This window comes from Micromys minutus, assembly GCF_963924665.1.
Source record: "Micromys minutus genome assembly, chromosome: 2".
Taxonomy (NCBI): Eukaryota; Metazoa; Chordata; class Mammalia; order Rodentia; family Muridae; genus Micromys; species Micromys minutus.
The window spans coordinates 35,716,096-35,728,816 of record NC_137971.1 but is presented as its reverse complement, the minus strand read 5'-3'; the positions used below and the strand labels follow the sequence as shown (position 1 = coordinate 35,728,816).

The following is a 12,721-nucleotide window of genomic DNA, read 5'->3' as shown; positions in this document are numbered from 1 at the left end:
AAATTCCCAGGCAAATGGATAGAACTAGAAACTATCATCCTGAGTGAGGTAACCCAGTCACAAAAGAACACACATGGTACAAACTTACTGATAAGCAAATATTAGCCCTCCAACGCTCTGAATACCCAAGAAACAATTCACAAAACTTATGAAAGCTCAAAAGAAGGGCCAGAATGTGGATGCCTCAGTCCTTCTTAGAAAGGAGAACAAAACACTTGAGGGAGGAAATTCAAGGTCAAAAAGAGAAGCAGGGATTGAAGAAAAGATCAATCAGAGACTGCCTCACCTGGGGATCCACCCCATATGAAGCCACCAAACCCAACCACTATTGCTGATGCCAAGAAGTGCTTACTGGCAGGAGACAGACATGGATGCCTCCTCTGAGGCTCTGCCAGAGCCATACAGATACAGCTGAGGATGCTTGCACCTAACCATTGGACTGAACACGGGGACCCCAATGAAAGAGCTAGAGAAAGGACTGAAGGAGCTGAAAGGGTTTGCAACCTCATGGAAAGAACAACATTATCAACCAACCAAACCTTCCACAATTCCCATGGACTAAAACACAAACCATTGAGCACACATGGAGAGACCCATGGCTCCAGTTGCATATGTAGCAGAGGATAGCATTGTCTGGCGTCAATGTAGAAGAGGCCTTTGGTTCAGTAAAGGCACATTTTCCCAGTGTAGGAGAGTGCCAAGGCAGTGAGGTGGAAAAGGTGATTAGGAAAGGGAGTACCTTCACAGAAACAAGTGGAAGGTTTCGGCAGGATAGGAATTGGGGTGGGGGGGCGATAACATTTGAAATATAAATAGAGAGAATATACAAAAGAAAGTCAGGTAAACCTGACATAGGCAATTTTACCAATATACACTGGCTAGGATAAAAGCTGCTCATAGGAGATATGGCCAGTTATGGTGTTTGTTGGTAAATGTAAGTCAATGGATACCAGCACCCTACACCACCTCCCTTCCAAGAAACCACTAGACTTAGTAAAAATAAACATTAAAACAAACTAAAACCAACATCATTAGATGACTCTAAAGGACCTAATGGAATAATTAGAAAGACAGTTAATGTGTCCATTGGCCACAATATGGGATGATGTCCTATAGCCTGCCAGATGTTTGGAAGAGGAACCAGCAAGGGGTGTTACCAACATTGAGCTTACTACTACCTTCAGGAATTAGGAACTATTTTTGAGAGGTGACACCATGCCACTTGAGACAAAATGTCACACACACACACACACACACACACACACACACACACAATGGGACTAGAGCAGTGATTTTTAGATCATGCTTTGGTATCTTGGTGTTGCCCAGAAACAGCACCAATGAGTTATTATGTCAGAAATGATCAGTGGTAACCTATTATTTTCCTTTGTTTCTCTACAAACTATTAAAGGAGGAAAAAAAAGATGGCTAATGAAATCCTCAGAGTTTTTATATTTTCATCCTGGATGTGTTCTTTATGGCACTGGCATTTAGTACCGTTTGTTGTCTTGTTTGCTTTTGCACACATGCTCCCCTGGATGTGTGCAGGTGTGTGTCTCTTACCGTTTCCCACCTTTTTTTTTTTTTTTTTTTTTTACGAGCTCTCGCAGTGGCTCCTGAGGTCATCTATTGGGCTAGGCCAGCGAGCCGATGAGTTCAAGGGATCCTCCTGTCTCTTCCTTCACAGCACTGAGATTAGACACCCGAGGTTGTACATTACGGAGATGCTATGGATGTGAACTCAGCCTCTCATGATTGTGCTTTAAGACCTGCTTCTTTTTCCCTGGTCTCTTTAGTGCCTTATGAGGTGACAGATCCACATCTGAAGCAAGCATGGACTGACAAAAACACAGATTCACCAAGCACTAATTTCTGAGCTCCCTATTTTGGAGAAATGTGCCCCTGACTGTACTGTCATGTTTTATAGCAAACACAAAGCCATATTATCTTCGAGCAAAGTTGTTTGTAAGTTATATTAAATATATCAATATTTTATGTTACTCCAACAAGATGGACATAATATCCAGACACTTTATTACTGAAATAATGTTCAAAAGAACTAAGAGTTTAAGCAAAGTATGAAGCAGAATGAGCAACCAATCTGGTAACTTTTTGTAGACTTATGTCTCCAGCAACCTGTAAGCCAACTGGAGCTGCAAACAAATGCTCAGATAAAATAGTATGCTAGTGAAAAACAATGCTATTCTGATTGGTTTTATATGTGTGAAAACTAGAGGGGCTAGCCTTCTTCCACATCGCTCCAGTGGGAAGACTGACAAAGAGGAACAAACTCCCATCCTGAATCCTGGCCTGAGTTTTGGGTTTAGGGAGCTTAGGCAGAGATCAAGGTCTGACTTTGAGCCATCATTATCATGGCTCCCGTGCCTCCAGCATGCTGGTTGCTAGCACCATGTCAAATCTCTTTACAAGGGACAAGTCTTCCCTGTTGGCTGGCTCCAAACAGTAGTCCCCAAGAAGGGGATCTCAGCTTCTTGGGGACTATTGTTTCAACAGTCTGAAAGCCAAAGGAAAGGACACAAGCCTCTCTGTAGACTATTCTCATTGCTGTCAGCCGAGTTTCATGAAAATGATTTCTTTAAGTGTGTGGCATTTACAATAAATCTTAGAGGATCATTAAATTGAGCAAACACCTTAGAATATGAAGAGCCCCAAGAATCATTTTTATGACCTTACTTTTACACTCGAATTTTCAAATAATCCAGGTTGTTTTTTTCTGAGTTAAGGTCATATACTTATTGTTTTAGAATATTTTAAATGCCACACTCCAGCCAGGGAAGCAGGTAGGCTGACTGAAGTCCTTCACTTCTCTGTCTGTCCTTCCAGAGATAAAAAGGAAAACGGCCCCTTTGGTGAATTCTTACCCTACTAACGTTTTGATGTATTTTATTCAATATATTTGTTAAATGCTGTGATCACCGAGCCAAAATGTTTTGGTTTTACTATGATTTGTTTCTTCCACTCTGTTTCATGTTTCGAGAGACAGCGTCCCACTGTGTCTTCCAGGCCTGCTTCCAGCCTACCCTGTAGCTCAGCCTGGGTAGAACTCGAGATCCTGCAGGGCCAGCCATGGAGCATGCTGCTCTGCTCAACTTTATCATCAGTTTTGTTGCTGTTGTTAAACTGTGGACAGAATCTTTATGTTGTTCTAAATATAATCTGTGAATTTGGTGGGGGTTTTGTTCTTGTTTTGTTTTGCCTTATAAGAAAGGAAGGTGCTGTGTATGAACTCAAGCTCCTCCTGACTCAGTTTCCTGAAAGCTGGGATGAAGTATGCACCACTACACCCAGCTCTGTGTCTTTATCGTCTATATAATATCACTCAGATCACTGTATCTACTTTGGTTTGTGTTCCAGTTCACTTGTGGCCATATGACAGTTAGCTTACACTGCCAACTTGATAAGATTAAGACAAGTCTAGGGCATTTGTGAGGCACACTTTTTGAGTGTGCCTGTGAAGACAATCAACTAAGGAGGATAAATCCATCCTGAAGTAGGTTGTATTGTGGACCGAGGGCCCGGACTGAATAAAAGGGAGTAAGGGAAGAAATCAACCAGAATAGCAGCATTCACCTCTCTGTGCTCGCTGACTGAAGAACATGTGAATGGCTGCCTCACACTTACACTGCCATGTCTTCCCTGCAAGGACAAGACTATGTCACCTCAAATTGTGAGCCAACATGAGTTCTTTCTTCCCTAGACTTGGAGTTGATAGGGTGAGGTTAGTTAAGACTATCACCCTTGAGAATTAGTTTGTGTATGTGCATAAAACAAACTTGTCACACCTGCCCTCTTCTGGCCACATTCTCCTCTCGGAAACATCTCTTTGGAGGTGGGTTTACTACACAGAGCACGAGGGTATCTCTCAGCATGTGAGATAAACATAATTACAGTGCAGAATGATGGTTGGACTCATAATGGGCACAGTGGGTGAGACTCAGTCGGTCTGACCTGTTCAGGAACTGGGGAAGCAAAGAAGCGAAGCTCTGTAATGAGGCAGGACTTCGGCCCAGAGGGAAGGCTGGTCAAATGAGAACCGGCATAAAAAGGCAAGCCTATGGACATTTAGGATGCACACAGCCCATAGTCTTATCTTATTTATACATTTTAAATGCTTTGAAAAAAAAATCTGTATTGTACAGTAACTAGATAAGTTGCTTGACTACCAAATACTAGAAAACCTGAAGTTAGGGGAAAGTGTATTACAAAAGATTTTTGTGTGACTGTCCTATATACAGGTCAGGGATGTGTACAGATGTGTGTAGCAGTGGGGGATGGGGAACTGGGGGCAGCCACCATCAAGTAAGTCCTAGATGCCAGGAAAGCAAGAGGCACACGGGACCCATCAGGAATAAAATTAGCTGAAATGCCCAACAAAGAGGAGGGAGAACCAAGAGAGACCATATCCAGAGGTTAGGCAAGGCCTCCTGGTTGGGGAATGGGACCACCCATTCATCTCCGAATTCTTAACTCAGAAGGGCTCCTGTCTAAAGGAAATACAGGGACAAAATATGGAGCAGAGACTGAAGGAAAGAGCATCCAGAGACTGCCCCACCTGGGGATCCATCTCATATACAGACACCAAAACCAGTCACTATTACTGATGCCAAGGAGTGTTTGCTGACAGGAGCCTGATATGGATGCCTTCTCAGAGGTTCTGCCAGAGCCTGACAAATTCAGAATCGGAGGCTCACTGCCAACTATTGGACTGAGCACAGGGACCCCAATGGAAGAGTTAGAGAAAGGACTGAAGGAGCTGAAGGGGTTTGCAACTCTATAGGAAGAACAATAATATCAACCAACTAGACGCCACCTCCCCATAGCTTCCAGGGACCAAACCATCAATCAAAGAGTACACATGAAGGGACCCTTGGCTCCAGCTGCATATGTAGCAGCAGATGGCCTTGTCTTGCACCAATAGGAGGAGCCCTTGGTCCTGTGAAGGCTCAGTTTCCCCGGTGTAGGGGAATGCCAGGGCGGTGAGGTGGGAGTGGTTCAATGGGAGTGGGAGCACCCTCATAGAAGCAGGGGGAGGAGGATGGGAGAGGAGGGTTCTGGAGGAAAAACTGGGGAAGGAGATAACATGTGAATACATTGAAATGTGAATACATAAAATATTCAATTTTTTAAAAAGTATCTAAAAGAAAAAGATTTAAACTCAAAAAACTGAGACAGAAAGAAACTAGTCACCTGAAGACATCAAAATCAAGGGACTGTCAGAAGTCTTACACAGTTTGGGATGCCTAGAACCACACTGAACATCAAAAGGCATGCTCATATATACCTGTGGATTTCAATGAAGTTAGTGAATATTGTAACCTTAAGGTTTCCACTATCAAAAAGAAGCCTAAGTAAATAAACCACTTGTGAACCCTTACCTTCTCTCGTAAGTGGTAAACAGTACTCAGACAGCAAGAGAGGTGGGCTCAGGACATGCAGATGGAGCAGAGGACCTCAGGAATGGTACAGGAGAGGCTCCTTATCCATGAATCATGGAGAGGCACTCCCGTGTTTCTTAAATATAAGGCTTTAAGCTGGTCCACACAGACTTCTGGTCCACAAGCAGCAGGGGACGAGGTTTAACTTAGGCCCAAGTCACTTGGCATGTTGTTTACATATTGTTTATTACCTAGTACCATGGCTGGCAGTTTGCCCTTTGACATAGGGAATAGCAGGAGGTGGATACAAATATTTGAGGTGCTTTTAATAAGGTAGAAACCGGCCAGCAGACTCAGGGAATCTATAGGTAGACACAGAGGGACGTTGTAATATAAATGCCGAATGGAGCAACCCATTCATTTTCGACCATGGACTACAAACATGGTTTTGAGCTTCCTGCTAGGAGAGGCAGAAAGACTCCATCCCTAGAAGGAAGATTTCCATATGTAAACATTTGACAAATAAAAGCCACTATAGAGACTTTACTCATTTAATTTGCACCAAGGCCCAGTGGTAGGAGACTGAGGGTGAAGTATTATTAAAGCAATAATGCTTCTTTCACTAGCGGTTTGGAAGATCCCCCAACAATCGGAAAAACAGCTAGCAAACCAAAAGGTAGCAAGCTGATACTGCTGTATACTCACTTTCCTTGACATTGCTGACAAGATGCTGGACAATGGGAACTAAAGGAAAGAAGGTTCCATCCCAGAAGAGCAGGCAAGGCAGCCAGCATGCAGTAGTAGCTGGCCCCCATGAGCCCTTTGTCAGGAAGCAAGGTGATGAGCCAAAAGCTGGGCTCCACCTCTGTTCTCCTTTATATCCAGGCTAGGTTCAATCTGTGAAAAAAGTTCTGCCCACATTTAGGGTGGGTGTTCCTGCTCAGTCCGGTCAATCTCCTAATTTCCTTAGGATCTCTAAAGTAGCTCTAGAGCTGTCAGGGTTGAAGAAGATTATCTACCACGGCATCAAAATGAGCCTTTCATGGAGGATCTATATTCTCCTGTTTAACCTAAAATTTAACGATATACGCTTGCTTCCTTCTTCAAACCACAGAACATCTCGAGTAAGGAAACAGAAACAATTGCAGAAGCATACTCTGAAATCCCCCCCAAGGGGTGCACAGGAAACCAAAGGTGAAGACTAGCAGAGCTGAGAGCCAGAAGATACACTGAACCCTCAAAGCACACACTAGACCTAACACAGAGTAATTATCCTGCTCTGAACTCTGAGCTCCATTCGCGCCCCCCACCCCCGCTTCCCGCTCCCCACCCCAACTGCCTCAGGAACTTTTCAGGAACAGCATCCTGATTCCCACCCTGGTCTTGCTGGATTAATCTAAACTCTCAACACCCTCAGGGTCGCGAGCTCGCTCGTGTGTATGTGTGTGTGTGTGTGTGTGTGTGTGTGTGTGTGTGAAGAAGTAAACGTTATGGCTGCTGCCTGCTTGAGGCATCCTGTGCTTCAGTCCTGAATACCGGGCTCTCACACCTTTCCTTCCTTCTAGCTGCTCTCCTGGAAAGGCTTTTTCTTCAGGTAGTCCAGGGGACATCAGATCCCGCTGCACCTTCACAATTGGAAAGTTCACAGTTTTCTGCTGTGTAGTGTACCCAGGGTGCTATGAATTCTGGAGGGACAAGGACCCTATCTGGCTTTCACCAGCGAGAGTATCTTTACTGACAAAATGGTAATGGCTGTCGCAAGAAAAAGCAACAATGGCACATATTTCTAGCATATGTTTAAGTTTTATGAAAAGATATTTGGGGGCAGGAGAAGCTATACTTTTCTTCGTCAAAGCAAAGAAATTAATTATAAAGTAGAATGCAAAATTCATATGAATTTAAAGGTTAAACAAGAATTCTGGGATGCCTCAGGCAACACCCGTAGATATTTCTGGAGACACTGTACTTAATATGGAAACACTGTAAAGCGATAGATTAATCTCTCCTTAGGTCAGATAAGGAAGGCTTGGATCATTTCACTAGATGAGAATATGTGTAAGAAGATGGACTTGAAAATTATAGGTTTCGGGAAAATATGACCCTTAATTTTTAAATTGAGAACTCTGAGAGGGGGAAGGATGTAGCTTTCGCATCGCCTATTACAGATGGGGCTGGTGCCTGAACCCAGCCCCTCCCCCCAGCCCCCAGGGGCCAGTCCAGCTTTTCATTAAGTCACAGCACCTGCTACTTGGTCTCTAATGCACAGGGTCCCCACCCTCCCGAGAACCTAGTCATATACCAGGCCAATTGCCTGTGCACGTCTGGAAGGCTCTTTTAAGCTCCTAGCAACCGGCATTGAGAAGCCAAGTGGACCATTTCGCGACCCCGCCTTCCAGACGCTTTCTGGGTGGGGCGGGCTGGGCAGCGCCCCTAGTGGGCGGCAGACGACCAGCTTGTTCCTCTCGAGGCCACGCGGGCGCCCTCTGGCGGCCACCCGAGGAGCGCAGCGCCGCACTACAAGCTCCAAGCCTTTTCCGCTGCTTTCAGGCCCTGGAAGCGGGAAAACTGCGTGCCACTGAGCAAGCCGTCCACGCGTCAGTGTGCCCTAAGCGTGGTCAGACCCCTCACGCAGAGATCAATCCCGGGATGAGCGTTAGGAACCCGGGGCTGAGGACGGTGGAGGTCCCCGTGGGTCCCCGCGGGAGGCAGCCACGTAGTCCATTCTAGGCTCCCGGCCATCAGAGGGAGGGACTCGCGCACGGCTACGGCTGCAGACACCTCGCACGCTCACAAGCGCCGGAGCTGGACTCCAGCGCCGCTGCGTCGGGCCCGCGCCGCGCGCGCACGCGGGTGGGCGTGGGAGGCAGGGGCGCTGCTGCACGCGGCGTGCGCGCGCTCCCCCCCCACTCCCCCCCGCCGTCAGTCGCAGCCTCCCGGCCCCGGCGCGCGTCACGAGGGCGAGCGGGCGGCGAGCAGGGGGTGGGGCCGCGGCCGGAGGGGCCCGAGCGGCTGCCGAGCTAGAGCCGGAGGAGCGGGGCGCGGGCGGCTGCGGTCCCCGTGGCGGCGGGGGAAGATGGTGGCGCTGGAGGCGGGAGCAGCTGGAGAGCAGCTTTATTCCCAGGCTTGGCACGGTCGCTGTCACTAGCGCCGCCTGCTCCCGCGGGCCCGCGGACCCAGCTGTCAGGCAAGGTACCACCGCCAGGGCGGGCTGGGTGAGTGCCGGGCTCCCGACGCCCCGGACGGAGCTCGGGTCCTCGTGGAAGGGCGATCCCAGAAGCTAGGGGTGCTGCGTGGAACAATAGTGCGGATGAAAAGGGACAGCAGGAGACACCTAGGGAGGCAATGCTTGGAGCCAGTGAGGCGGGGGAAGGGTGTGTACCAGAGAGATGCCAGGCGTCCGGTGTGCGCTGAGATACCCGGCTTTGGGAAGAGCGGGCCTGATGACAGTCGTGTAAGGAGTGTGTGTGTGTGTGTGTGTGTGTGTGTGTGTGTGTATGTGTGTGTGTGTGTATGTGTGTGTGTGTGTGTGTGTGTGTATGTGTATGTGTGTGATAGCAGAGGGGATTGGAGGTGTCAGATCCGTGTAGGGAGATGACATTTCCAGGAATCCCCACTAGGATCCCTCCTCTCTGGCTGACTGATGATGGAAACCGTGAGGTGGGCAGGATGCACTTGGTGTGTGAAGTGTGGAGGGGAAGCAGTAGGGTAAGGCCGGGGTTTGTAAAATCCCGTGTAAGAGTGTGTAGCGTGCCATTGGATCCACGCTCTCAAAACTGCGCCCCACATCCAGCGATCTGCTTTTCCCGACTTGATGCCACCGGCTGACACTGTGGGACAGTATTGGTTATGTTGACCCTGCAAGTCCGAGAACAGTTTCTGTTCTGCTTTCGTTCGTGGGTGGCTGGGTGTAGGGGTTCGCGCTTCCCCTTTCCCTAATGTCCTAATACCCGGGATGTGAAAAGTGAGCTTTTGCTTTGGGGCACATGGCAGCAAAGCGGGAGAATGGTTATACCTTTTGAGGCAGCTGGTGTCCCCGGTTCTGAAGGGAGCTTTCTTGGGCACTTCACAGCCTCTCCTTGACTGCCTGACTCTGCAATTTCTATTGTTTATCTCTTGGCTGATCCAAAGAAAGGGGTACTTAGTGCTCATCTTCCTCTCCGGTTGCCAACTTTTAGCACCAGACTCCCTTATACATTTAAGTACTGGAAACCTTGTGGCCGAAGGATGGGTGATGCTTCTTTTAGAATAAACTCTGGAGGTGTGTAAAGAGGGCGGGGGCTTTAAAAATACAAGAGCAAGATTGAGAGGGAAGGAAAAACGAGGAAAAAAGAGCATCCGGAGATGCTTTATATTCTCTTGGGTGTTTTTCCACGGGAAATAGGATACTTTGTTTCTGCTGCCGATAGCCACCCTCCTCGCTTTCACAATGGTTAGAAGGTCCACTTAGGAACTGAAATCTCCTGAGACCCATGATGATAAGCTGGGTCTTAGTGAAGTCCCTGATCTCCTTCCCAGTGCAGCTCACTCGTAGGAAATTTGGCAAATGTTCGACTCTCCAATGATGTCTAGGAACCAGGACAGAGAAAAGCACTCAGAGTCTGTAGATGCTTAAATTTCTCTGCGTAATAAAGATAGGGTTGAGGAGAGGGAGCACTAGAGATGGCACAGCCATATGTATGCCCACTGCAGTTTGGCTCCCGGAGTCTGTATTTCTCCTGCAGTACCCATAGGAGCAAACGTACCTTTATGCCAACAGCCCAGTACTTTATTGATGTCATATGATTGGATTAACCTGCTTGAGACATATGTTAATGACAGTACCTTAAATTCTACTGAGTTGCTTTCAGAACCCAAATGAGATGCCCTGGGCCTCTTTGAAAAGCTTGAAAAAAAATCAAGGTTATAAAAATAAAAGTATGACATATTGATACCAAAGACTTCTTTCTTCTTCTAAACATTTTGTTCTTTGGGCAAAGATTGCATTATTCCGTTGACACATTGAAAGTAATAAAACTAAGGCCATCTATGTATGATTTGTTCCTTCTCGTTTATTGTTTTTATAAATGAATGATGATATATGGAGCAGGTGCCCTGGAAGCTGTCAATAGAAAGTAAATTTCCCCAAGTCCTTCAAGTCAGGCCTTCTAAAATTTTAATGTGAGGTTGTTGGGTCTCACCCGAGATTTAAAGGAGGATTTACAAAAATGAATTTAGAATCTTAGTTCTTTAACTCTCTTATTGTTTCTGCCATATCTCTTTCTGATGGATATAAGTCACTTCAGAGGTTTTGGTTTCTTTGCTTAAAAAAAAAAAAAGTTATCATCTCTGTATTTGCAAGTAAAACCATATATGTAAATTTCTTATAAGAACGATCAAGAATACTAGAGATTACCAACGTAAATAAGCTGATTAGAGAAAGAACTACCTAAGAACATAATTGAGAACTTGAGAATGTCTGATTTCCTTTCTCATGTCGACGAGTTGCTTTTTCAGATGCCATGCCCTGCTTCTCTAACATTTGGCCGCGCGAGGTGAAAGGTGCGGCTCCGATCTGTAACTCAGTTTGGTAAATGGCTGCACCTTTCCCTGCAGCCTGCAGCAACCCATTTGTTTTGCATGAATGCCCCTTCTTCCCTTAAAGCAGCTTTAATGCTTTTCTCCTCTATCATGAGCCTCTTTTTCAAAAGTTTGTCTTTTCAGAAGACTTGGAAGTAAAAGACATTGGAAAATTGACCTGCGGGGCCGAAAGGGGATGAACCGTGGTGCCACGGGGAAATCGGGCTTTTATGCCACAAGGAAAAAGAAATAGAACAGGGTGCAGCGGAAAAGACTTGTTCTTGATTAAGTTGGGTGGCGGAGGAGAGAGTGATACATCAAAGGAATGGCACAGCGGAGGGAAGGAAGCCGACTTCAGAAGCCTGGGGTATGAATCCATAAAGAGGAAGGGAGAGTCCAGCAGGAGGCTAAGTTGATAAAGCCATCAAGATGGTGGGCCATACCGAGTGGAAGATGGAAACAGAGACAGAAAGAAAGGAACATGGTTAGAATCCCTTAGAAAAGATAAAGGCAAGTTGAGACTGGGTATAGGATCATGAAGGCTTGTGGCAATGTGAAAGATTGGTGTGAGTGAATGGCTATCACCCAGCAAGGGTGTTACAACTCTGTGTTCGAATGTACAGAGGACCAGCAAGCCCTACACAATTATGCTTTGACAACAACTTAAGTTTTGCAATAGTGAGGATCCAGTATTGCTAAATTCAGTGGTGTCTCTTATTCTTCATGGAAAGAATGCTTTCTTTTAAAATTGCCCGAACCGTCTGAAACTCCATTTGAACAGTTTCCTATGAGAATTTTCTCTTGGGTACCTTTGAGTTCAATAAATAAGGCTTGTAATAAAACCATGGAGAAAAAACAAGACTTTTTTTTTCAAGATAAACTTTTTTATATATATTATAGCACAATGTGGCTTTTACAGTGAAGAATAAAGCTCACTTTTCAAAACTCAAATATAGCACCTACTCAACATACCTATCATAAGTATTTCAATACATTGTGTCACATGAATTCACAAATAAACTGATTTGTTTTAGTAGATTAAATATAGTCTATGAGATCAGAAATTTCAGAATTTATTTACATAATGGACAAGGCTATGGTGATATAAACCTGTTTATATATTCATACCTGCTATATATACACTAACCTTGAAAAACAAGGCCATTGTTTTCCACAAAGAAAACCTATGTATGCTTGAGCCCCTTGACTCTGATGATTCTAGATGAGATGATGAAATTCTATCTGTAGCAAATGATAATTTCAAGGTTCTAATGATGAAATCTGTTCGTACTTTTAACAAATATTTACCAATCCCCCTATCTGGGCCAGGATAGCTGCAAGAATAGAATTGGGTTGGGGTGGCCTGGAGAGTTCCTGATGTCACAGAGCTTTTAGTGGGAGGAGAAATAAATAGGTGACATTATGTTACGTATGAATAAGAATAAAATGGTGGGGAGAGGGGCTGGGTAGACGTCTCAGTTGTAAGGAGAGCAGGGAGGCCAGAGCTTGGATAACCAGCCTTCACAAATGCCAAGTGGGTGTGGTGGCCTACCTGTGATCCAAGCTTCAGAAGACAGGGGGCTCTCAGAACATCCAGAGAGATGAGCCATAACAGCCATCTCTGGGTTTGATTAAGAGATCTTGCCTCAAAATAATAAGCAGCTGAGGGCAATTTTAACATCAATCTACGGCCTCCTTCTGCATGCACATGCAAACATGCACACACACATATGCATAGCACATCCAAACACATAAAAAGAAAGGGGGGG

At 45.8% G+C, this 12,721-nt stretch overlaps 1 protein-coding gene across 1 annotated transcript in view; it reads left to right on the top strand.

Annotated features, from left to right (window-relative positions):
- Window positions 1–8,473: 8,473 nt before the first annotated feature.
- The window catches only part of APBA1 (amyloid beta precursor protein binding family A member 1), a gene marked incomplete at its 3' end in the record, with an annotated part of 190,187 nt that continues 185,939 nt past the window's right edge, over window positions 8,474–12,721 (top strand). The window contains exon 1 of the mRNA XM_080911624.1: window positions 8,474–8,585. The remainder of the gene's footprint in view (window positions 8,586–12,721) is intronic.